This window comes from Oncorhynchus clarkii, chromosome 20 (genome assembly GCF_045791955.1).
Source record: "Oncorhynchus clarkii lewisi isolate Uvic-CL-2024 chromosome 20, UVic_Ocla_1.0, whole genome shotgun sequence".
NCBI lineage: Eukaryota > Metazoa > Chordata > Actinopteri > Salmoniformes > Salmonidae > Oncorhynchus > Oncorhynchus clarkii.
Window position 1 is genome coordinate 19,032,148 of NC_092166.1, and position 23,647 is coordinate 19,055,794.

A 23,647-nucleotide genomic window follows, 5' to 3' on the forward strand; every position below is an offset into this window, starting at 1 on the left:
ATTATTCACATTTATTTTTAATAATAATTTTTAATAAAGCACCAGTTTATAAATTTGATCACTTCCCCCACTGCAGTGTACACAGTAGAAAAAAACTCACATTTGTTGAGAGGACTTAACTGTTACCGTGTGTGCAGCTTCATCTTCTTTGTTTCTAGCTACACCAAAGCAATACAATTGATACATTCTAGGAGTTAAGGCAATACGTTCCATTTACAGTTTACAATTCAAGTACACTTCACTTGAATGCGCTTTGAGATTATTTATCACAATTGGTAGCCACAGCAATTGGAAGCTTTGACAGTGGGTGTTCATGTAAGTGACACAGAAGTAAAACTACCACTAAAGTTGCTGGCTGATACCTTGTGGTGAATTGAGGTTTGTGCTCCACTACGCAGCTTTCCAAAACCAGGAATGTCACTTGTGTCACTCATTACCTCAATATGATGAAAGATAATTCAGAAAAGGGCAAACATTTATTTTCAGATTTACTCCAGTGAAAAGTATACAATTCTGACAGAAGCTGGATTACACTGAAAACCGCGCCAACCTCATTGATCAATGCCTTTATCTGTGATCGTTTGTTCCGGACATTCTCTTGCCAGAGAAAAATAGGTTTTGGCTTGAGGTCAAATACATGTCTGTCTGCCTCTCCCTTCTTCCCCTGGCAGTTCATGTCCTTCTGTTGGCTCTTCATCAACTTCTTGGCCTTCTTCGCCATCTATACAGGGAAAAATACTTTCAGTAAACCCTTAGTAAAACACAGGTTGTGTCCCAAATGTCACTCATATCCCTATATAGAGCAGTACTTTTGACCTGGGCCCATAATAGGGTGCCACTTCAGACACACACAATCATAACATCTCCTAAGACTATGTTTATTTAAGCCAGGGGACTAACACTTTCCCAATATGCATTGTGCATATTTTTAACACAAGCCAATGCACCTGATGACAGGAAAAGATGAAGTAGCCCAGAGCTACACATTTTGAGTTATGCCAACTTTTAGAATATTGTTCTAATTCTATACATTCAGTTACATAGCATTATTTAAATATTCCCCCATATAATGTTGTAGTGTGATGTAAATGCATTATATTGCTCATTCTAGACATTCAGTTTTATCGTATTTTTTGGTACATTCCCCGTGTAATCATAAGGGGGAGCAAACATGGCTGCCATATAATGTTGAAGTGTCAGGTAAATGCATCATAATACATAAACCGGATAAACTCTATAAATAGCCATCACAAAATGTAGGATCACAAACACCAGATTGCCTCTCGTCCCCCACTCTACCATTCTGGCTGCGGGTTCGAGTGGTGGGAGCTATGGATGCCTCACGCTTGCGTTTCTTGGCAACACCAACACTCCGGGATCTACGGGCATTCACCGCATAGTGGCTCTTAAAGGGCATGAGCAGAAATGTGTGAATACACTACAGCCCTCAAACTAAACTCCGGACCTCGAAGCCAGTTCCAATGCTTTTTTCATTATTCCGCTCTATTCAGGCACTTATTTAGACCCCTGCACTACAGCATAAGAGCTGTAGCATGTGAAAATATATTGTCTTTTACATACACAGGGAAAAAATGAAAACATTGTTTTCTCAACACTAGGTGAGACCACCATCTAATGAGCATACTTAAAAGGACATGCCCAATTTCCCCTGTTCGCATTCAAATTTATATACCATAAAATAAAAATAGTACAACATTAGTAAAATCATGCATACATGTTTAACTTTGGTGTGGAAAGACATGCACCTCTACAGAAAGTATAGTATTTTGCCTACCTTTTCATCCCTCTTAGCAGGTACTGCTAAATGCAATCTGTTGAGAACATCATGCACCTTCTCGCCCTTCATTTTGCCATGGACACGATCGGCCAGAAGTTTGTCACAGGCCTGAAATTCAAGAAAATATTAGTACGAATTATTAAAAACCAAGTCCAGAAAGGACATATGAATGAACAAAAAAAAAATTCCCTCGTTATGTCGTGACGAAAACTTATTGATTTCATGATTACTACACAAAAGTTGTTTTGTCGAGATCACAAGATAAACTCTAAATAGGAGTGGACGTATTGATGAACAACAGAACGGCTGAGGTGGCACAGCCCAGAGGATTAGCGCATACGGTTTTATTGATTGCTACACCAGTGCATAGCAATCAACGCAGTCACAGAGCTCCTTGATGAAGTGGTTATCGTGTATCTGAACAAATTAAATGGGTGATTTGTGGTACTTTTGATTGTCTCGTGATCTCTGTAGTGATATGTTCTGTAGTGATCATGAGATAAATAAGCTGATGGACTTTTTAAAAATGTATTATTCATATGTCCTGTCCGGACTTCCGTACAAATAGAGAAAAACACAAAACATAACTTGTTATTAACAAATTGTTAGTAATCAGAAGACTGAACTACACTACTCACCTCTGTTTTCACAATTATCACGCCCTATTCAGTCAAAGTGCTGGTTTCAACGACAGGGATGCCCTCTACAGTAAGGTCAGCAATGATTTTCTGATGGAACAAAGCAGGAAACCTTGATAAACAAGTCCCATCTTGAAAGAGGATGACAAAATAAACTGGGGAAAGAAATAAAGCCAAAGTAAAGAGAATATGTTACTAATAAGAATGAAGAAAACTACAAACCTGGTCTTCCTCAGTAAGGTCACATCTTCTTGACATAACACTTGTTAGCCACAATGAGCAAAGGCTAGAGAAAAAAAATGACAATATTTAATTTTTAAAAACCTTGCAGTTTGGTTTTAACATGCCTTGGCATTTTCAGAGAAATAATGTAGCACAGCGCCTTGAGACAAAGGACACAGAACATTAAGATGGATGGAGATGGACCCTGGACGCAGCCGAGGGAATATCGCCGCCCCAAGGCAGAGCTGGAGGCAGCGGTTTGGAGAGGTAGCACGGAAGCAGGGCTGGAAGCCCGAGAGTCAGCCCCAAAAATGTCTTGGGGCGGGGCACACAGGAGTATGGCGAAGCCAGGTAGCAGACCTGCACCAACTTCCTGTGCTTACCGGAGAGCGAGAGGGACCGGGCAGGCACCGTGTTATGCTGTGGAGCGTACGGTGTCCCCAGTGCGGGTGCATAGCCCGGTGCGGTACATTCCAGCTCCTCGTATCGGCCGGGCTAGAGTGGGCATCGAGCCAGGAAAGGTTGGGCAGGCTCGGTGCTCCAGTGCACCTGCACGGTCCGGTCTATCCAGTGCCACCTACACGCACCAGCCCTCCGCTGGCAGCCCCCCGCACCAGGCTTCCTGTACGTGTCCAGAGCCCAGTACTCCCTGTTCCTCCTCCCCGCACTCGCTCTGAGGTGCGTGTCCTCGGCCAGGACAGACGCCCACGCAGACCCCCCCCCTATGGATTTAGGTGTGCGGCCGGGAGTCCGCACCTTTTCTTTATTATTTTTGTTAGGTCAGGGTGTGACCTGGGGGATTTGTGTGTTTCACCTGGTCTAGGGGTTTTGTATGTTTATGGGGTGTGTCCTTTCTAGGTGTTTATGTAAGTCTATGGTTGCCTAGATTAGTTCTCAATTAGAGGCAGGTGCTTATCGTTGTCTCTGATTGGGAACCATATTTAGGCAGCCATGTTCTTTGGGTATTTTGTGGGCGATTGTTTCCGTGTCTGTTTCACCACACGGTACTGTTTCGGTTATTTCACGTTTCGTTTATTGTTTTGTAGTGTTTTGGTTTATTCATTAAAAACAACTATGGACACTTACCACGCTGCATTTTGGTCCGATCCCTGCTACACCTCTTCAGACGAAGAGGAGGAAATCAGCTGTGACAGTCGGTCCTAGCCTTTTCTATCCTTCTTTGGTGTACCCGTGCTCGCATGCCTGCAACAGCCAAGCTTGAGGCTTCACCCCCACAATTTTAGCAGAGCGCTTTAAAAGGGAAAAGGTTCTCACTTTTGCACAACTGTTGACTGTTACTCACAAGCCTACAACTATAGACGTTACAGCTACATTTAAAAAGATATCCATGGTACTTACATATTTTATCCCACCCTATTCACTATATAGTTCCTAAATAGCAACCTATTTTTGACCAGAGTTCTATGGACCCTGGTAAAAAACTAATGCACTATAAATGGAGTAGTGTGTAATTTGTAAAGCAGTCTTAAATCATCAATGGTGCTCTGACCTTTTTGGCAAAGAGGGGCCAAATGTTGTTGAAGAGCACGGGCTGCTACTCCAGGGTTTGGCCACACTGCTCGAAGACATCCATCACGTAGCGTACGGCAGAACACAGATGCGCCAGGGCTGTGATGGCCTGCATCTCAATGGTGGTCCAAGATCCCTGGGGTGTCAACCACCTACGGCCAAATATGGAGTTAGCTATACACATGAAATGGTCCAGGTGTTACTCATATTCTACTCCTGGCGATTGAAAGAGAAACTATCACTACCCAGGGTATTTTATTGAAGGTTTCAGATACTGTGGTAGAGGTTATCCATCACAGGCTCAGCGTGGCACATGGTTTTTCATCACAGACCTACAAAGGGTACTTAATGTGTACAGTGCCTTCGGTATTCAGATCCCTTGACTTTTTACACATTTTGTTAGGTTCCAGCCTTATTCTAGAATGGATTCATTTGTCCCGTCCCACATCAATCTACACACAATACCCCATAATGACAAAGCAGAAACAAGTTTAGAAAATTCTGCACAAAAAAAACACAAGGAAAAACTTAAATATTCCTTTTACATAAGTATTCAGACCCTTTACTCAGTACTTTGTTGAAACAGCTTTGGCAGCTATTACAGTCTTGAGTCTTCTTGGGTATGATGCTACAAGCTTGGCACACCTGTATTTGGGGAGTTTCTCCCATTCTTCTCTGCAGATCCTCTCAAGCGCTGTCAGGTTGGATGGGGAGTGCTGCTGCACAGCCATTTTCAGGTCTCTCCAGAGATGTTCGATGGGGTTCAAGTCCGGGCTCTGGCTGGGCCACTCAAGGACATTCAGAGACTTGTCCCGAAGCCACTCCTGCATTGTCTTGGCTGTGTGCTTATGGTCGTTGTCCTGTTGGAAGGTGAACCTTCACCCCAGTCTGAGGACCTGAGAGCTCTGGAGCAGGTTTTCATTAAGGATCTCTGTACTTTTCTCCATTCATCTTTGCCTCAATCCCTACTCGTCTCCCAGTCCCTGCCGCTGAAAAACATCCCCACAGCATGATGCTGCCACCACCATGCTTCACCGTAGGGATGGTGAAGGTTTCCTCCAGACGTGACGCTTGGCATTCAGGCGAGAGAGTTCAATCTTGGTTTCATCAGACCAGAGAATCTTGTTTCTCATGGTGTGAGAGTCTTTAGGTGCCTTTTGGCAAACTCCATGCGGGGTGGCATGTTGCTTTTTACTGAGCAGTGGCTTCCATCTGGCCACTCTACCATAAAGGCCTGATTGGTGGAGTGCTGCAGAGATGGGAGAACCTTCCAGAAGGACAACCATCTCCACAGAGGAACTCCAGAGCTCTGTCAGAGTGACCATTTGGGTTCTTGGTCACCTCCCTGACGAAGGCACTTCTCCCAGATTGCTCAGTTTAGTCGGGTGGCCAGCTCCAGGAAGATTATTGGTGGTTCCAAACTTCTTCCATTTAAGAATGATGGAGGCCACTGGGTTCTTGGGGACCTTCAATGCTGCAGAAATGTTTTGGTAACCTTCCGCTGTGCCTCGACACAATCCTGTCGTCTCGGGAGCTCTACGGACAACTCCTTAACCTCACGGCTTGGTTTTTGCTCCGACATGCACTGTCAACTGTGGGAGCTTATATAGACAGCTGTGCGCCTTTCCACATCATGTCCATTCAATTGAATTTACCACAGGCGGACTCCAATCAAGGTGTAGAAACATCTCAAGGATGATCAATGGAAACAGGATGCACCTGAGCATTATGGGGTATTGGGTGTAGATTGCTTAGGATATTTATTTAATCCATTTTAGATTTAGTCTGTAATGTAACAATGTGGACAAAGTCAATGGGTCTGAAAACTTTCTGACTGCACTGTGTGTAGTGCTCTAGTATTTAGCCAATAACACATCTGGTGGCAATGTGTATGAATATCAAATACACACACACACACACTGCACCAGTCAAAAGTTTGGACACACTCATTCAAGGGTTTCTTTATTTTTACTATTTTCCACATTTGTAGAATAATAGTGAAGACATCAAAACTTTGAAATAACACATGGAATAATGTAGTAACCAAGTGTTAAATCAAAATCCATTTGTGTTTGATATTCTTCAAAGTAGCTTGACAGCATTGCACAGTCTTGGCATTCTCTCAACCAGCTTCACCTGGAATGCTTTTTCAAGAGTCTTGAACGAGTTCCCACATATGCTGAGCAGTTGTTGGCTGCTTTTCCTTCACTCTGCTTTGCTGGTGACACTGTCAGTGATTTATTTAGAATTCAAGGCACAATTAACCAGTATGGCTACCACAGCATTCTGCAGCAAAACGCCATCTCATCTGGTTTGAGCTTAGTGGGAATATAATTTGTTTTTCAACAGGACAATGATCCAACACACCACCAGGCTGTGTAAGGGATATCTGACTAGGAAGGAGAGTGATGGAGTGCTGCATCAGATGACCTGGCCTCCACAATCCCCCGACCTCAACCCAATTGAGATTGTTTGGGATGAGTTGGACCGCAGAGTGAAGGAAAAGCAGCCAACAAGTGCTCAGCATATGGTTGAAAAAGCATTCCAGGTGAAGCTGGTTGAAAGAATGCCAAAAGTGTGCAAAGCTGTCATCAAGGCAAAGGGTGGCTACTTTGAAGAAAATCAAATATATTTTGATTTGTTTAACACTTCTTTGGTTACTAGATGTTTCCATATGTGTTATTTCATTGTTTTGATGTCTTCACTATTATTCTACAATGTAGAAAACAGTAAAAATAAAGAAAAACCCTTGAATGAGTAGGAGTCCAAACTTTTGACTGGTACTGTATGCATGCATATATGCATGTACACACACCTCTTTCCAAAGTATTCCAGCCAGATATAGCTGGCGTGAGGATCGTGTAAGTGCATCATGTTACCTGCCAACAAAGGTATTTGTAATCCATGTTGCCGACGAACAAGGACTTGGTGGTGAAGGCATAGGGCTGGACTTCAACATCAGCTCTGGTGACCTTGGAAAGACAGTTCAGCTCTGTCAACATCTTTTCTTGCACTACTACAATGTATTGTATATGTAGGGTTGCAAAGGGTCAGAAACTTTCCAGAAATGTTCCATGGGAAGTTAAGCAAAATTCCCATAATTCACAGGCTTAAAATTCATCAAAAAGTTAGCTTATAACAGTGAAAATAAAATTGTGGGATACACAAGGCAATTCTAGGTCTTGAGGCATATTTTGGTTAAACTATCCACAATTCAATGGAATTGCAACCCTCAATGCACAGCGCATTCTACCATCACATGTGCAGTGCACTCTTCTATCGCTATAGCTATTTTTGTTTACTCGTAAATAGTAGTCTACAGCAAAGTGTGTTTAAATCATTTCTAACTTGTTATCAATTTCTGCTAGTTTGTTTTTTCTACCATGTGTGTTTTAGCTTGCTTGAGCCTGCTAACTGAAGAGTGATAATTCACCTGTTTCAATACATGTTTCATTGTAAAACATTTCTATTTATCTGTACATGGAATTGTATTAGTTTCTTTTTTTAACTAATTTCTTTCTAATCTTTACAGGAAAATGCCACGGGCACTATCTGATGTGTGGAGACATTTCAAAGCGGTGTACATTTGCAAGTACTGTACCAAATCATATGTCAAGAATGCAACAAAGATACAGAATCATCTGGCCAAGTGCATAAAGTTCCCTCAGCGCTCACAACAAGCAACCTCTGACAAAAGTCCCTCTACTTTTATTCAGGGTGAAAATTATTAATCAGACACCTTATCGATAGCAACAGCTCTTGGTCCTCCTGGAAGCAGAATTTGTTTTGACTCAATGGAGGAATGTAGTCAGAGAAATGCAGAATAATGTCTTGCTCGGGCTGTGTATGCAATGTGTATGCAACTGGTTCACCTCTGATGCTCACAGGTAATGTGCATCGGAAGAGATTTCTGAATGTTCTTCGCCCAGCATACACCCCAGCATACACCCCCCCCCCCCCCAACCAAACCAACAGAGTTCACGTGAAGGTTAAGCAAATCATAGAGAAAGCAGACTGTGCTGCAATCATCTCTGATGGGTGGTCGAATGTTCGTGGGCAAGGAATAATTAACTACATCATCTCCACCAGTATTCTACAAGAGCACAGACAAGGGACAACAGGCACACTGATCTCTACATTGCAGATGAGCTGAAGGCAGTCATCAATGACCTTAGACCACAGAAGGTATGTCCACTGGTGACAGACAATGCTGCGAACATGAAGGCTGCTTGGTCTAAAGTGGAGGAGTCCTACCCTCACATCACACCCATTGGCTGTGCTGCTCATGCATTGAATCTGCTCCTCAAGGACATCATGGCACTGAAAACAATGGATACACTCTACAAGAGAGCCAAGGAAATGGTTAGGTAAGTGAATGGTCATCAAGTTATAGCAGCAATCTACCTCACCAAGCAAAGTGAGAAGAATAAGAGCACCACATTGAAGCTGTCCAGCAACACACACTGGGGTGGTGTTGTCATCATGTTTGACAGTCTCCTGGAGGAGAAGGAGTCTCTCCAAGAAATGGCCATATCACAGTCTGCTAATATGGACAGCCCCATCAAGAGGATCCTTCTGGATGATGTATTTTGGGAGAGTGGTAAGCAGCCTGAAACCTAAAGCAGTAGCCATTGTACGCTATTGAGGGAGACAATGCCATCCTGTATGATGTTCAGACTCTGCTTGCAGATGTAAGAGAAGAAATCAGTAGTGCCCTGCCCACTTCACTGTTGCCTGATGACTTCTGCCTGATGCCCATATATGCTGCAGCTTACATGTTGGACCCCAAGTATGCTGGCAAGAGCATGCTGGTGCAGAGGCCTATAGTGTCATCAACAAGGCCTATGGTGTCATCACTACCGTGTCTCGCCACCTTGTTCTGGATGAGGGCAAGGTTCTTGCCAGTCTGGCGAAGTACACTTCCAAGCAAGAGCTTTGGTATGGAGAGGCGATATGGCAGTCGTGGCAATATGGCAGACGTGCCAATATATCTCATCAGCCACCTGGTGGAAGGGACTGTGGCTCTGAGGCAATTTCCCTTGTTGACTCCATCCTCCAAATCCCACCAACATCAGCCGCCTCGGAGCGCAACTGGTCCTTGTTTGGGAACACACACCCACCAAAGCACGCAACAGGCTTACCAATACAAGGGTTGCAAAATTGGTGGCCAACTGGGCAAATTTGAGGCTTTTTGAGCCTGACAACGAGCTATCCTCAACAAGGTTGGAAAGTGACATTGAAGATGAGGCCTCAGAGTCTGATGTTCAAAAGGTGGACATTGAGGAGGTCCAGGGAGAAGACATGGAAACCTGAGAGGAAGACAACTAAAGCTTTAGTTTCTAGACTAGATATATTGGCACGACTGCCATATTGCCACGACACGGTAGATGTATGTTGAAAACGTTTTTGGGAGATGCGATGGATCATTGGGGATCATTCAATATTCCCTTTCTATTGGAAGGATTTAATCATTTGCAATTATTTCTACTTATGATAAGGTAAAAGGTTTATGTTTCTGTCTCCATATGATATGTTACAATACCATCTACAATTAAATGGTATTAATATTAATTTGCATATATTTCCATTAATTCCCATATATTCCCACCGAAAGTTTCCATCTCTGAATATTCCCCAAAATGTGCAACCCTAATTGTATGACACATTTTTACCCATGTTCTGCAAATGTAACAAAATGTTCAAATAAACCTAAACCTATTTCCATTTAACAAGGTAAGCCATTGACAACACATTTTATAATTACGATCTGACCAAGATAAGCGTGATCCATCGTGCAGCAAAGCAGACAAGAACTTATCGCAATGCCTCTAACAATGGTTGCCCAAATTGTGCCATTGAACACTGTATTATAATCACAAATTACACAGAAAGGTTGTATCAACCATTGAAATGACAAAGAATAACAGCAATAGGGATGTGTACCTTGTTGATTAAACTAGACTTGCCCACATTGGGATATCCACAAAGCAGTAGAGTCCGAGTATTGGGATCAATCGTTTGTAAACAGGAAAGATGCTGGTGCACTAGTCAACCGGAGCCAAATGTCTGAAGTATCTTCTAGTACAGGGTTCCCTAATGTCGGTCCTGGGGACCCCAAGGTGTCACATTTTGGGTTTTGCCCTACCACTACAGAACTGATTCAAATAATAAACTAATCACCAAGCCTTCATCATTTGATTCTGCTGTGTAGTTGGGCAAAAGCCAAAATGGGGTCCCTGGGACTGAGTTTGGGAAACACTGTTCTAGTATATGCAAACCAGAGACATTTTCAGACATGCATGACAAGCCTTTCATCAAACAAAGGAAATAACTGCAAGACTACCTTGTTCCAGGTATTCCAAGCTTTGCTTCATGATGGTGCACATTCGACCCAGAGAAGCACGCTTCAGTCAAACATAGTCTTTGGAAACACTGCAAGGAGAACACGAGTGAGAACACCAAGTTGAACAGTGTACATTATCAGTGGAAGCAAATAAGTAGTGGAAGAAGTCAGCTTCTTACTTGTCAATCAAATTCTTTGCGATGTTGATCTGTCCCAAAACCAGCTTGTAATGGTTTTTGTCATACAAGACATTCATCAAATCAGCATAGAACAGATGAGTCATAGTGGGCAGAACAAGCAAGTAGGCGTGCAGAGCCAAGCACGAGCTAGCGAGATCCTATTGGCCCATTCCAGCAAATATCTGCATATTTCTGTTAGGGAAAGCCTACTCTGTGAAATGCGCGTGTGCAGTAACTCAATTCGACTTTGCGCTCCTTCTGAACAACGCGATTTTTAAAACTTTGGCAAAGGCTAAAGTCGACAAAACCTAGTCCACTCTGTTCATAACACATTCTAGTGTTGGGAACAGAAAACTGTATTGAGATCAAATATGTATAAATCTAGGTCAAAATCCACCTCGTTCCATCTTCTCCCACTGCCCGCCAGTGGGCTTGGAAACGCTTCATATTTATTCATCCAGTGAAATCACTGGACATTTTAATAAATGGATCACTAGTCACTTTAAAAAATGCCACTTTAATAATGTTTACATATCGTGCATTACTCATATCACAAGTATATACTGTATTTTATACCATCTACTGCACCTTGCCTATGCTGCTCGGCCATCGCTCATCCATATACTTATATGTACATATTCTCATTCACCCCTTTAGATTTGTGTGTATTAGGTCGTTTTTGGTTAATTGTTAGATTACTTGTTAGATTTGTGTGTATTAGGAAATTGTTGGGGAATTGTTAGATTACTTGTAAAATATTACTGCACTGTAGGAACTAGAACCACAAGCATGTCGCTACACTCGCATTAACACCTGCTTACCATGTGTATGTGACCAATAACATTTGATTTGAAATAAAGGTTAAATAAATAAAAAAATACAAGTATTGAATAAAGCACTGGCATTTTTTTTTTTTTTTTTTACATTTATTTAACTAGGCAAGTCAGTTAAAGAACAAATTCTTATTTGTTTGCATGTAGACATTATAGCTTAATTATTCATTGCAGACAACAAAGAAAGACTGACTGTCATTCCCTCTGGCTCCCCATTTGAGAATACTGCAGTGTCTTATTGACTTTATGTCATCCACCCACAACTTCAGGGGGTTGAGTCAAGATGGAAGCGCTGTTGTTTATGTGTGCTGCATGTCCTACTCTATCTTCGTGCTAAATAAGGCATGCCTATAGACCTATTGCCTCCTTCGTCGTTATCTAATTCCTATTCAGAAATGTTCATGAAGCCTGTTGCCTAAGAATCGGCCTACATTGTGCATGAGCACATGTATTGTTATGAGGTTGGGAATGTGTAAAAACATATTACACAAAACATTGGCTGGTCCAGTTTAATGTGATTTATTGGAAGACTGTTATTGAAGACACTTCAATTCAACCAACCAAACCTATACAAAAACAATGGCATCAGTAACAACAACAACAACCTCATTCAATTGGTCCTGGTATTAATTATGCTATTAATTAATTACCTATTTATTTATTATTTATTTATTTATCAGACATTTTGCTAGATTAAGTCTCTTGAGATGCACCGTCTTTTTTGCAAGTGTCCAAATACAAAAAAATGTACATTAACAACTACTAATACAACTAATAAAAACTACTGCCCCAACTTGTTACATCCATCGTTAGATGAATTAGACCAAGGTGCAGCGTGGTTAGCGAACATCTTCCTTTATTTAAAATGAACACCGAAAAACAACGTAAAGTTCTGCAGGCTACACAGCACCTATACAAAATCAAGATCCCACAACCTAAAGGGGGAAAAAAGGCTGCCTAAGCATGATCCCCAATCAGAGACAATGATAGACAGCTGCCTCTGATTGGGAACCATACCAGGCCAAACAAAGAAGGAGTCCAGAGTAAAAAAAAAAAACATAAAAAAAAAAAAATTGGTACCAATGCAGTTGTCTTCTGTTTGGGAGTAACAGCCTATTAGTGATTTCTACATTGTGCAAAGATTGTTATAAATTACATCTAATTCGCAAAGTAAGGTCTTGGTTGTGTTTTGATAGATGGTGTTGCCATAGTCTAGGAGAGGAAGCAGCAGTTGAGTTACTAACGTCTTTCTAACGGATACAGCAACACAATTATTAGATCTGTATTGTAACCCAAGCTTATTGGTAATTGTTTTTTCTAGTGTAATCAAACTGTATTTGTCACATGCGCCGAATACAACTTTTAAAGTAAGAAATAATAGTAAAAAATAATGAAAGAGCAGCAGTAAATAACAATAGCGGGGATACATACAGGGGGTACCGGTACAGAGTCCATGTGCAGGGTCACCGGTGTCGAGGTAATTGAGGTAATATGTACATGTAGGTAGAGTTATTAGAGTGACTATGCATAGATAATAACAGAGTAGCAGCAGCGTAGAAGGGGGAGAGGGCAATTGAAATAGTCTGGGTAGCCACTTGATTAGCTGTTCAGGAGTCTTATGGCTTGCGGGTAGAAGCTGTTTAGAAGCCTTTTGGACCTAGACCTGGCGTTCCCGTACTTGGCACTCCTGTACCGCTTGCCGTGAGGTAGCAGAGAGAACAGTCTATGACTAGGGTGCCTGGTGTCTTTGACCATTTTTAGGGCCTTCCTCTGATACCGCCTGGTATAGAGGTCCTGGATGGCAGGAAGCTTGGCCCTGGTGATGTACTAGGCTGTTCGCACCACCCTCTGTAGTGCCTTGCAGTCGGAGGCCGAGCAGTTGCCATACCAGGCAGTGATGAAACCTGTCAGCATGCTCTTGACGGTGCAGCTGTAAAACCTTTTGAGGATCTGAGGACCCATGCCAAATATTTTTAGCCTCCTAAGGGGGAATAGATTTTGTCGTGCCCTCTTCACGACTCTCTTGGTGTGCTTGGACCATGTTAGTTTGTTGGTGATGTGGATGCCAAGGAACTTGAAGCTCTCAATCTGATCCACTACAGCCCCGTCGATGAGAATGGGGGCATGCCCGGTCCTCCTTTTCCTGTAGTCCACAATCATCTAATTTGTCTTGATCACGTTGAGGGAGAGGTTGTGATCCTTGCACCACACGGTCAGGTCTCTGTCTCATCGTTGTCGGTGATCAGGCCTACCACTGTTGTGTCATCAGCAAACTTAATGATGGTGTTGGATTCGTGCCTGGCCGTGCAGTCATGACTGAACAGGGAGTACAGGAGGGCACTGAGCACACATCCCTGAGGGGCCCCCGTGTTGAGGATCAACGTGGCAGATGTGTTGTTATCTACCCTTACCAACTGGGGGCTGCCCGTCAGGAATTCCAGGATCCAGTTGCAGAGGGAGGTGTTCAGTCCCAGGGTCCTTAGCTTAGTGATGAGCTTTGAAGGCACTGCGGTGTTGAACGCTGAGCTGTAGTCAATGAATATCATTCTCACATAGGTGTTCCTTTTGTCCAGGTGTGAAAGGGCAGTGTGGAGTGCAATAGAGATTGCATCATCTGTGGATCTGTTTGGTGCGGTATGCAAATTGGAGTGGGTGTAGGGTTTCTGTGATAATGGTGTTGAGCCATAACCAGCCTTTCAAAGCATTTCATGGCTACAGACATGAGTGCTATGGGTTGGTAGTCATTTTGGCTACCTTAGTGTTCTTGGGCACAGGGACCATGGTGGTCTGCTTGAAACATGTTGGTATTATAGACTCAGACAGGGAGAGATTGAAAGTGTCAGTGAAGACACTTGCCAGTTGTCAAAATGCTTTCCAAATTATTTGCTAGAAACCATTTTTGTAAAGTTTTTAAATCATCTTGAGAGTTGCTTGTACTGTATTTGCAAAATATTTGAACCTGATGTATAGAGCACTGTATCATCAGCGTATAAATGATAATGTTCTGACAAATTAGATAAATTAATATATAGAAATATAGAAAAGACGAGGGGTCAATACTGAGCTTTGAGGTACACCTCTACTGAGAGCAATAAGTTTGGATTTGTGTCCCATGAAAACACATTGCTATCTTTTTTTGTATTTTACCCCCTTTTTCGTCATATCCAACTACGAGGTGAAGGTTGAGTCATGTGTCCTCTGTCATGTCTTTAGTATCATTAACTGAAGACTGATAGTTTTTTATCAAAGATTCTCTGTAATTAGTTATTACGCGATTAGACTGATTAATCATGTAACCGTAATTACTAGGAAGTCGTGGCACCAAGGAAAAATGTTCATATTACAAAGTTATCATTTCCTAAAATAACTTTTCAGATATTTTATCTGATCAATTAGTCTTCGAATTAATGAATTATTTACTTTACCTCACGTTAGTCTCATTCCAAACGTCGTAAATTGTTGGTTATCTAGACAAACCCAGTCTTCACTATGAGTCATCCATACATCAATTGTCTTAAATCATTTATTTATTACTAACTCAGTAATTCACAGAAATGCATAAACAAACAAATAAACAAGGTAAATGTGGTTACATGAAATGATAGGAGAATGTGCCCTAGTGGGCTAAACCGGCATGGCGGCTTGTTAGACAAAAGGGGAAGTGGGGGTCGACTAAGAAGTCACTACAGAGTCATAATTATAACAATTGAAATGCTAATCCTTTGCACATGAATGCTCACTCATTCGGGAACAATTGCAATCAATATACAGTGCCTTGCGAAAGTATTCGGCCCCCTTGAACTTTGCGACCTTTTGCCACATTTCAGGCTTCAAACATAAAGATATAAAACTGTATTTTTATGTGAAGAATCAACAACAAGTGGGACACAATCATGAAGTGGAACGACATTTATTGGATATTTCAAACTTTTTTAACAAATCAAAAACTGAAAAATTGGGCGTGCAAAATTATTCAGCCCCTTTACTTTCAGTGCAGCAAACTCTCTCCAGAAGTTCAGTGAGGATCTCTGAATGATCCAATGTTGACCTAAATGACTAATGATGATAAATACAATCCACCTGTGTGTAATCAAGTCTCCGTATAAATGCACCTGCACTGTGATAGTCTCAGAGGTCCGTTAAAAGCGCAGAGAGCATCATGAACAAGGAACACACCAGGCAGGTCCGAGATACTGTTGTCAAGAAGTTTAAAGCCGGATTTGGATACAAAAAGATTTCCCAAGCTTTAAACATCCCAAGGAGCACTGTGCAAGCGATAATATTGAAATGGAAGGAGTATCAGACCACTGCAAATCTACCAAGACCTGGCAATCCCTCTAAACTTTCAGCTCATACAAGGAGAAGACTGATCAGAGATACAGCCAAGAGGCCCATGATCACTCTGGATGAACTGCAGAGATCTACAGCTGAGGTGGGAGACTCTGTCCATAGGACAACAATCAGTCGTATATTGCACAAATTTGGCCTTTATGGAAGAGTGGCAAGAAAGCCATTTCTTAAAGATATCCATAAAAAGTGTTGTTTAAAGTTTGCCACAAGCCACCTGGGAGACACACCAAACATGTGGAAGAAGGTGCTCTGGTCAGATGAAACCAAAATTGAACTTTTTGGCAACAATGAAAAACGTTATGTTTGGCGTAAAAGCAACACAGCTGAACACACTATCCCCACTGTCAAACATGGTGGTGGCAGCATCATGGTTTGGGCCTGCTTTTCTTCAGCAGGGACAGGGAAGATGGTTAAAATTGATGGGAAGATGGATGGAGCCAAATACAGGACCATTCTGGAAGAAAACCTGATGGAGTCTACAAAAGACCTGAGACTGGGACGGAGATTTGTCTTCCAACAAGACAATGATCCAAAACATAAAGCAAAATCTACAATGGAATGGTTCAAAAATAAACATATCCAGGTGTTAGAATGGCCAAGTCAAAGTCCAGACCTGAATCCAATCGAGAATCTGTGGAAAGAACTGAAAACTGCTGTTCACAAATGCTCTCCATCCAACCTCACTGAGCTCGAGCTGTTTTGCAAGGAGGAATGGGAAAAAATGTCAGTCTCTCGATGTGCAAAACTGATAGAGACATACCCCAAGCGACTTACAGCTGTAATCGCAGCAAAAGGTGGCGCTACAAAGTATTAACTTAATAATTTTGCACGCCCAATTTTTCAGTTTTTGATTTGTTAAAAAAGTTTGAAATATCCAATAAATGTCGTTCCACTTCATGATTGTGTCCCACTTGTTGTTGATTCTTCACAAAAAAATACAGTTTTATATCTTTATGTTTGAAGCCTGAAATGTGGCAAAAGGTAGCAAAGTTCAAGGGGGCCGAATACTTTCGCAAGGCACTGTATATATTTACACTCAGTGTGTCGTCTTGATCACTGGTGAAAAGTTCACTTCTTTTGTAGAATTGTTCGACTCTCTCTCTCTGTCATGTTTATAGTGGATAGTTCAGAGTGACATTCATTCGTTTCGTTATAGAATGGACGTTTCGGGACGTTGTCGTTCTTCGCGTTCAATGATACCGAATTCCTAGCAGCAGACTAGTAATTAATATCAAAGACTTGTTCTTATTCTGTCGGTATCGATAGTCTAAGAGTTTAACCACGTGGTATGGTTAAAAGATTCAGCAATGGTCTACAACCTTTGTCCTCCTAATGGAGAAAAACATGGTCTGCAACCTTTAGCCATCTCGTAATTGAGGTAAGCTCGGTCTGCTGATCGAAAACCCGAGTGGGGTTTTTATTCGGAAGGGCCGAAAAGGGCTGTCCCAGGATGTCTGACCCTAACTGGGCTCAGGGGCGGTCCTCTAATTTAGTTCAAATCAAAAGGGAATTGTATTTTCCTTCATTAAACAGTCCAAAATCATATTACACAATTATACAAACAGTATCATACTCACTCATTCATCTTATACAACAATTAGATGTAAACCTCATATCTGAGGCTATTATATAAACAGCGTTATGGTAATGTGGCCACACCGTCTCCCATGAGCTTCCCCAAGTTGTGACAAACGGACCAGTTCGTAGCTGGAATCTTCACCGATCTTTTATACTTTCTCCAGAACATGAAATTTGTTCATATCTCAAGTTCTGTGAGGTGGAAGGATTTCCTTTGTCCTCTATGAAAATGTACTCTCTCTATACTGTGTGTCCATGACGAGATCCTCAGGAATTTACAACGTCTCTCTGACCACAGCAACCTAGTTGAAGGAGGAAAGGGGGAGGCAGGGAGAGGGGGATGGGGATTGCTATACCCAAAGAGGCCAATGTCATGACACCTCTGAAACATGACCCGCCAAACCGCACTTCTTAACACCCGCCTGCTTAACCCAGAAGCCAGCTGCAACAATGTGTCTGGAGAAAACACTGTTCAACTGACGACGAAGTCAGCCTGCAGGCGCCTGTCCCGCCACAAAGGAGTCGCTAGAGCGCGATGACTCATGTAAAGCCACCCGGACGATGCTGGGCCAATTGTGCACTGTCCCATGGGCAGCAGTGTGAAGTACTTAAGTAAAAATACTTTCAAGTACTACTTAAGTCATTTTTTTGGGTATCTGTACTTTACTTCACTATTCATATTTTTGACTGCTTTTACTTTTACTTCACAACATTACTAAAGAAATCAATGTACCTTTTACTCAATACATTTTCGCTGACAACCCAAAAGTACTCGTTACATTTAGAATGCTTAGCAGGACAGGAAAATGGTCCAATTCACACATTTATCAAGAGAATATCCCTGGTCATCCTTACTGCTTCTGATCTGGGGGACTCACTTAACACAAATGCTTAGTTTATAAATGATGTCTGAGGGTTGGAGTGTGGCCCTGGCTATTCATAAATTAAAAAACAAGAAAATCATGCCATCTGGTTTGCTTAATATAAGGAATGTGAAATGATTTATACTTGTACTTGTACTTTTGATACTTAGGTATATTTTAACATTTACATTTACTTTTTATACATAAGTATATTTAAAACCAAATACTTCTAGACTTTTACCCAAGTAGTATTTTACTGGGTGACTTTCACTTTTACCTGAGTGATTTTCTATTAAGGTATCTTTTTTTACTCAAGTATGACAATTGGGTAGTTTTTCCACCACTGCCTATGGGACTCCTGGTTGTGACACAGCCTGGGATCGAACCTGGTCTGTAGTGATGCCTCAAGCACTGTGATGCAGTGCCTTACATGTTGACCACTCTGCGTTGCAAAATAAATTTACACATACATGTTATTCATTCATTGCACCCACACTGCCCGTGCTCGTCAACGAGCGTCTGCGTAGCCAGGCACTAAAATAGAACTTGGTTCTATCTGTGACACTGGATGTGCTGCAAGCCCGCCTCTCCCATCTCCTCATTGGTTTTTAGGAGCATAGATTGAAAGATAAACTGAGATCCACACTCCAGTCCAGTAGGTACTGATAATGCACCTTGAAGTTGGTTGCCAACTGCCATACAAAGTCCGAAGAAGAGGAAGAAGCCTGAAGGAGGAGAGATTACTAGAAACGAACTTGGTTTAGCCGTTTGTCTGTGGATTAATTGTTGCTGTTGCTAGCTGACTTGTCCTGGGATATAAACATTGGGTTGTTATTTGACCTAAAATGCAACAAGGTCCTCTACTCTGATAATTAATCCACAGATAAAAGGGTAAACTGAGTTTGTTTCTAGTAATCTATTCTCCTTCAGGATTCTTCTTCTGATTTGGACTTTTTATGTTGGTTGGCAACCAATTTTAAGGTGCATTACCACTACCAATTGGACTGGATTGTGGACCTCCTGAAAACCAATAAGGAGATGGGAGAGGTGGGACTTGCAGCGAGTCTAGCTTGACAAATAGAACAAAGTTCAGACCCTTGCTGAAGCTTGTTGACGCATGCGAGCAGTGTGGTTGCAATGATTGAATGTATGTGTACATTTATTTTGCAATGAGCAGTGTGGTCAACATGTTAGACCGCTGAGCCACTCGGGATGACAACACATTGTTTTCTATTGCTAAGATATGAATGGAACCAGTTTAGTCAGTTTAGTTTAGTGAAACCAAAGCATTTAAGTTTTCCTAGTAAGATATAATCATCAACTAAATCAAATGCTTTTGATTAATAAATAATAATAATAGATTGGGACTTAGCGCATTTCAAGGATCCAACGTCACTTTACAATAATTGTAGAAATCAAGATGACACAAGTAGTTTGCCTTGGTCCAATTAAGAATCCGGCGCCGACAGAGATGGCCGCCTCGCTTCGCGTTCCTAGGAAACAGCATCAACTCACCATCAGTACGACCAAGAATATGTTTTTCGCGACGCGGATCCTGTGTTCTGCCTTACAAACAGGACAACGGAGTGGATCCTATGCAGCGACCCAAAAAAACGACTCCGAAAGAGAGGGAAACGAGGCGGTCTTCTGGTCAGACTCCGGAGACGGGCACATCGTGCACCATTCCCTAGCATTCTTCTTGCCAATGTCCAGTCTCTTGACAACAAGGTTGATGAAATCCGAGCAAGGGTAGCATTCCAGAGGGACATCAGAGACTGTAACGTTCTTTGCTTCACGGAAACGTGGCTTACTGGAGAGACGCTATCCGAAGCGGTGCAGCCAACAGGTTTCTCCACGCATCGCGCAGACAGGAAAAAACATATTTCTGGTAAAAAGAGGGGCGGGGGCGTATGCCTTATGACTAACGTGACATGGTGCGATGAAAGAAACATACAGGAACTCAAATCCTTCTGTTCACCTGATTTAGAATTCCTCACAATCAAATGTAGACCGCATTATCTACCAAGATAATTCTCTTCGATTATAATCACAGCCGTATATATCCCCCCCCAAGCAGACACATCGATGGCTCTGAACGAACTTTATTTAACTCTCTGCAAACTGGAAACAATTTATCAGGAGGCTGCATTCATTGTAGCTGGGGATTTTAACAAGGCTAATCTGAAAACAAGACTCCCCAAATTTTATCAGCATATCGATTGCGCAACCAGGGGAGGAAAGACCTTGGACCATTGTTACTCTAACTTCCGCGACGCATATAAGGCCCTGCCCCGCCCCCCTTTCGGAAAAGCTGACCACGACTCCATTTTGTTGATCCCTGCCTACAGACAGAAACTAAAACAAGAGGCTCCCACGCTGAGGTCTGTCCAACGCTGGTCCGACCAAGCTGACTCCACACTCCAAGACTGCTTCCATCACGTGGACTGGGAGATGTTTCGTATTGCGTCAGATAACAACATTGACGAATACGCTGATTCGGTGTGCGAGTTCATTAGAACGTGCGTTGAAGATGTCGTTCCCATAGCAACGATTAAAACATTCCCTAACCAGAAACCGTGGATTGATGGCAGCATTCGTGTGAAACTGAAAGCGCGAACCACTGCTTTTAATCAGGGCAAGGTGTCTGGTAACATGACCGAATACAAACAGTGCAGCTATTCCCTCCGCAAGGCTATCAAACAAGCTAAGCGCCAGTACAGAGACAAAGTAGAATCTCAATTCAACGGCTCAGACACAAGAGGCATGTGGCAGGGTCTACAGTCAATCACGGACTACAGGAAGAAACCCAGCCCAGTCACGGACCAGGATGTCTTGCTCCCAGGCAGACTAAATAACTTTTTTGCCCGCTTTGAGGACAATACAGTGCCACTGACACGGCCTGCAACGAAAACATGCGGTCTCACCTTCACTGCAGCCGAGGTGAGTAAGACATTTAAACGTGTTAACCCTCGCAAGGCTGCAGGCCCAGATGGCATCCCCAGCCGCGCCCTCAGAGCATGCGCAGACCAGCTGGCCGGTGTGTTTACGGACATATTCAATCAATCCCTATACCAGTCTGCTGTTCCCACATGCTTCAAGAGGGCCACCATTGTTCCTGTTCCCAAGAAAGCTAAGGTAACTGAGCTAAATGACTACCGCCCCGTAGCACTCACATCCGTCATCATGAAGTGCTTTGAGAGACTAGTCAAGGACCATATCACCTCCACCCTACCTGACACCCTAGACCCACTCCAATTTGCTTACCGCCCAAATAGGTCCACAGACGATGCAATCTCAACCACACTGCACACTGCCCTAACCCATCTGGACAAGAGGAATACCTATGTGAGAATGCTGTTCATCGACTACAGCTCGGCATTCAACACCATAGTACCCTCCAAGCTCGTCATCAAGCTCGAGACCCTGGGTCTCGACCCCGCCCTGTGCAACTGGGTACTGGACTTCCTGACGGGCCGCCCCCAGGTGGTGAGGGTAGGCAACAACATCTCCTCCCCGCTGATCCTCAACACTGGGGCCCCACAAGGTTGCGTTCTGAGCCCTCTCCTGTACTCCCTGTTCACCCACGACTGCGTGGCCACGCACGCCTCCAACTCAATCATCAAGTTTGCGGACGACACAACAGTGGTAGGCTTGATTACCAACAACGATGAGACGGCCTACAGGGAGGAGGTGAGGGCCCTCGGAGTGTGGTGTCAGGAAAACAACCTCACACTCAACGTCAACAAAACTAAGGAGATGATTGTGGACTTCAGGAAACAGCAGAGGGAACACCCCCCTATCCACATTGATGGAACAGTAGTGGAGAGGGTAGCAAGTTTTAAGTTCCTCGGCATACACATCACAGACAAACTGAATTGGTCCACTCACACAGACAGCATCGTGAAGAAGGCGCAGCAGCGCCTCTTCAACCTCAGGAGGCTGAAGAAATTCGGCTTGTCACCAAAAGCACTCACAAACTTCTACAGATGCACAATCGAGAGCATCCTGGCGGGCTGTATCACCGCCTGGTATGGCAACTGCACCGCCCTCAACCGTAAGGCTCTCCAGAGGGTAGTGAGGTCTGCACAACGCATCACCGGGGGCAAACTACCTGCCCTCCAGGACACCTACACCACCCGATGTCACAGGAAGGCTATAAAGATCATCAAGGACATCAACCACCCGAGCCACTGCCTGTTCACCCCGCTATCATCCAGAAGGCGAGGTCAGTACAGGTGCATCAAAGCTGGGACCGAGAGACTGAAAAACAGCTTCTATCTCAAGGCCATCAGACTGTTAAACAGCCACCACTAACACTGAGTGGCTGCTGCCAACACACTGACACTGACTCAACTCCAGCCACTTTAATAATGGGAATTGATGGGAAATGATGTAAATATATCACTAGCCACTTTAAACAATGCTACCTTATATAAATGTTACTTACCCTACATTATTCATCTCATACGCATACGTATATACTGTACTCTATATCATCGACGGTATCCTTATGTAATACATGTATCACTAGCCACTTTATACTATACTATGCCACTTTGTTTACATACTCATCTCATTTGTACATACTGTACCCGATACCATCTACTGTATCTTGCCTATGCTGCTCTGTACCGTCACTCATTCATATATCCTTATGTACATATTCTTTATCCCCTTACACTGTGTACAAGACAGTAGTTTTGGAATTGTTAGTTAGATTACTTGTTATTACTGCATTGTCGGAACTAGAAGCACAAGCATTTCGCTACACTCGCATTAACATCTGCTAACCATGTGTATGTGACAAATAAAATTTGATTTGATTTGATTTGAATGTTTATCATCAGTACGTTTCACTAATTCTGGAGTGGCAGAATGGTTGGGTCTAAAGCATGATTGAAAGGGTGAAATTCAACAAAATGTATCTAGGTACTGATACATTTGGGAATGTATTAATTTCTCAAATATGTTTTACTTTTGAACAGATTGCTGTTATTGGTCTGTAGTTATTTCGATCTAAGGAATTTCAGTCAGTCAGACACATTTCCAAACAAAAGGTATTTCACCAGTCGTTAAAGACATGTTGAATCGATCTGCTAGAGAATACATTATGACATTAGCAGACCACTTTATAAATGTGGGTTCCATTCTATCTAGGCCAGCTACTTTGTTGATATTTATTTAATTGAGGAGGCAGTATATCAGTTGGATTAATATTTCTAAAGTTGAATGTCTTTCAACTTTGATTTGGGGTGTCGATCTCCTAGTTTCATGTATACCTAGCATTGATGGAATTGTCGGTGACCAATAAAT

The 23,647-nt window shown here is 42.7% G+C and overlaps 1 pseudogene; it reads right to left on the minus strand.

The window, feature by feature from the left end:
- Window positions 1-54: 54 nt before the first annotated feature.
- Window positions 55-10,814, minus strand: LOC139377026 (GTP-binding protein 4-like; annotated as a pseudogene).
- Between the last annotated feature and the right edge of the window lie 12,833 nt (window positions 10,815-23,647).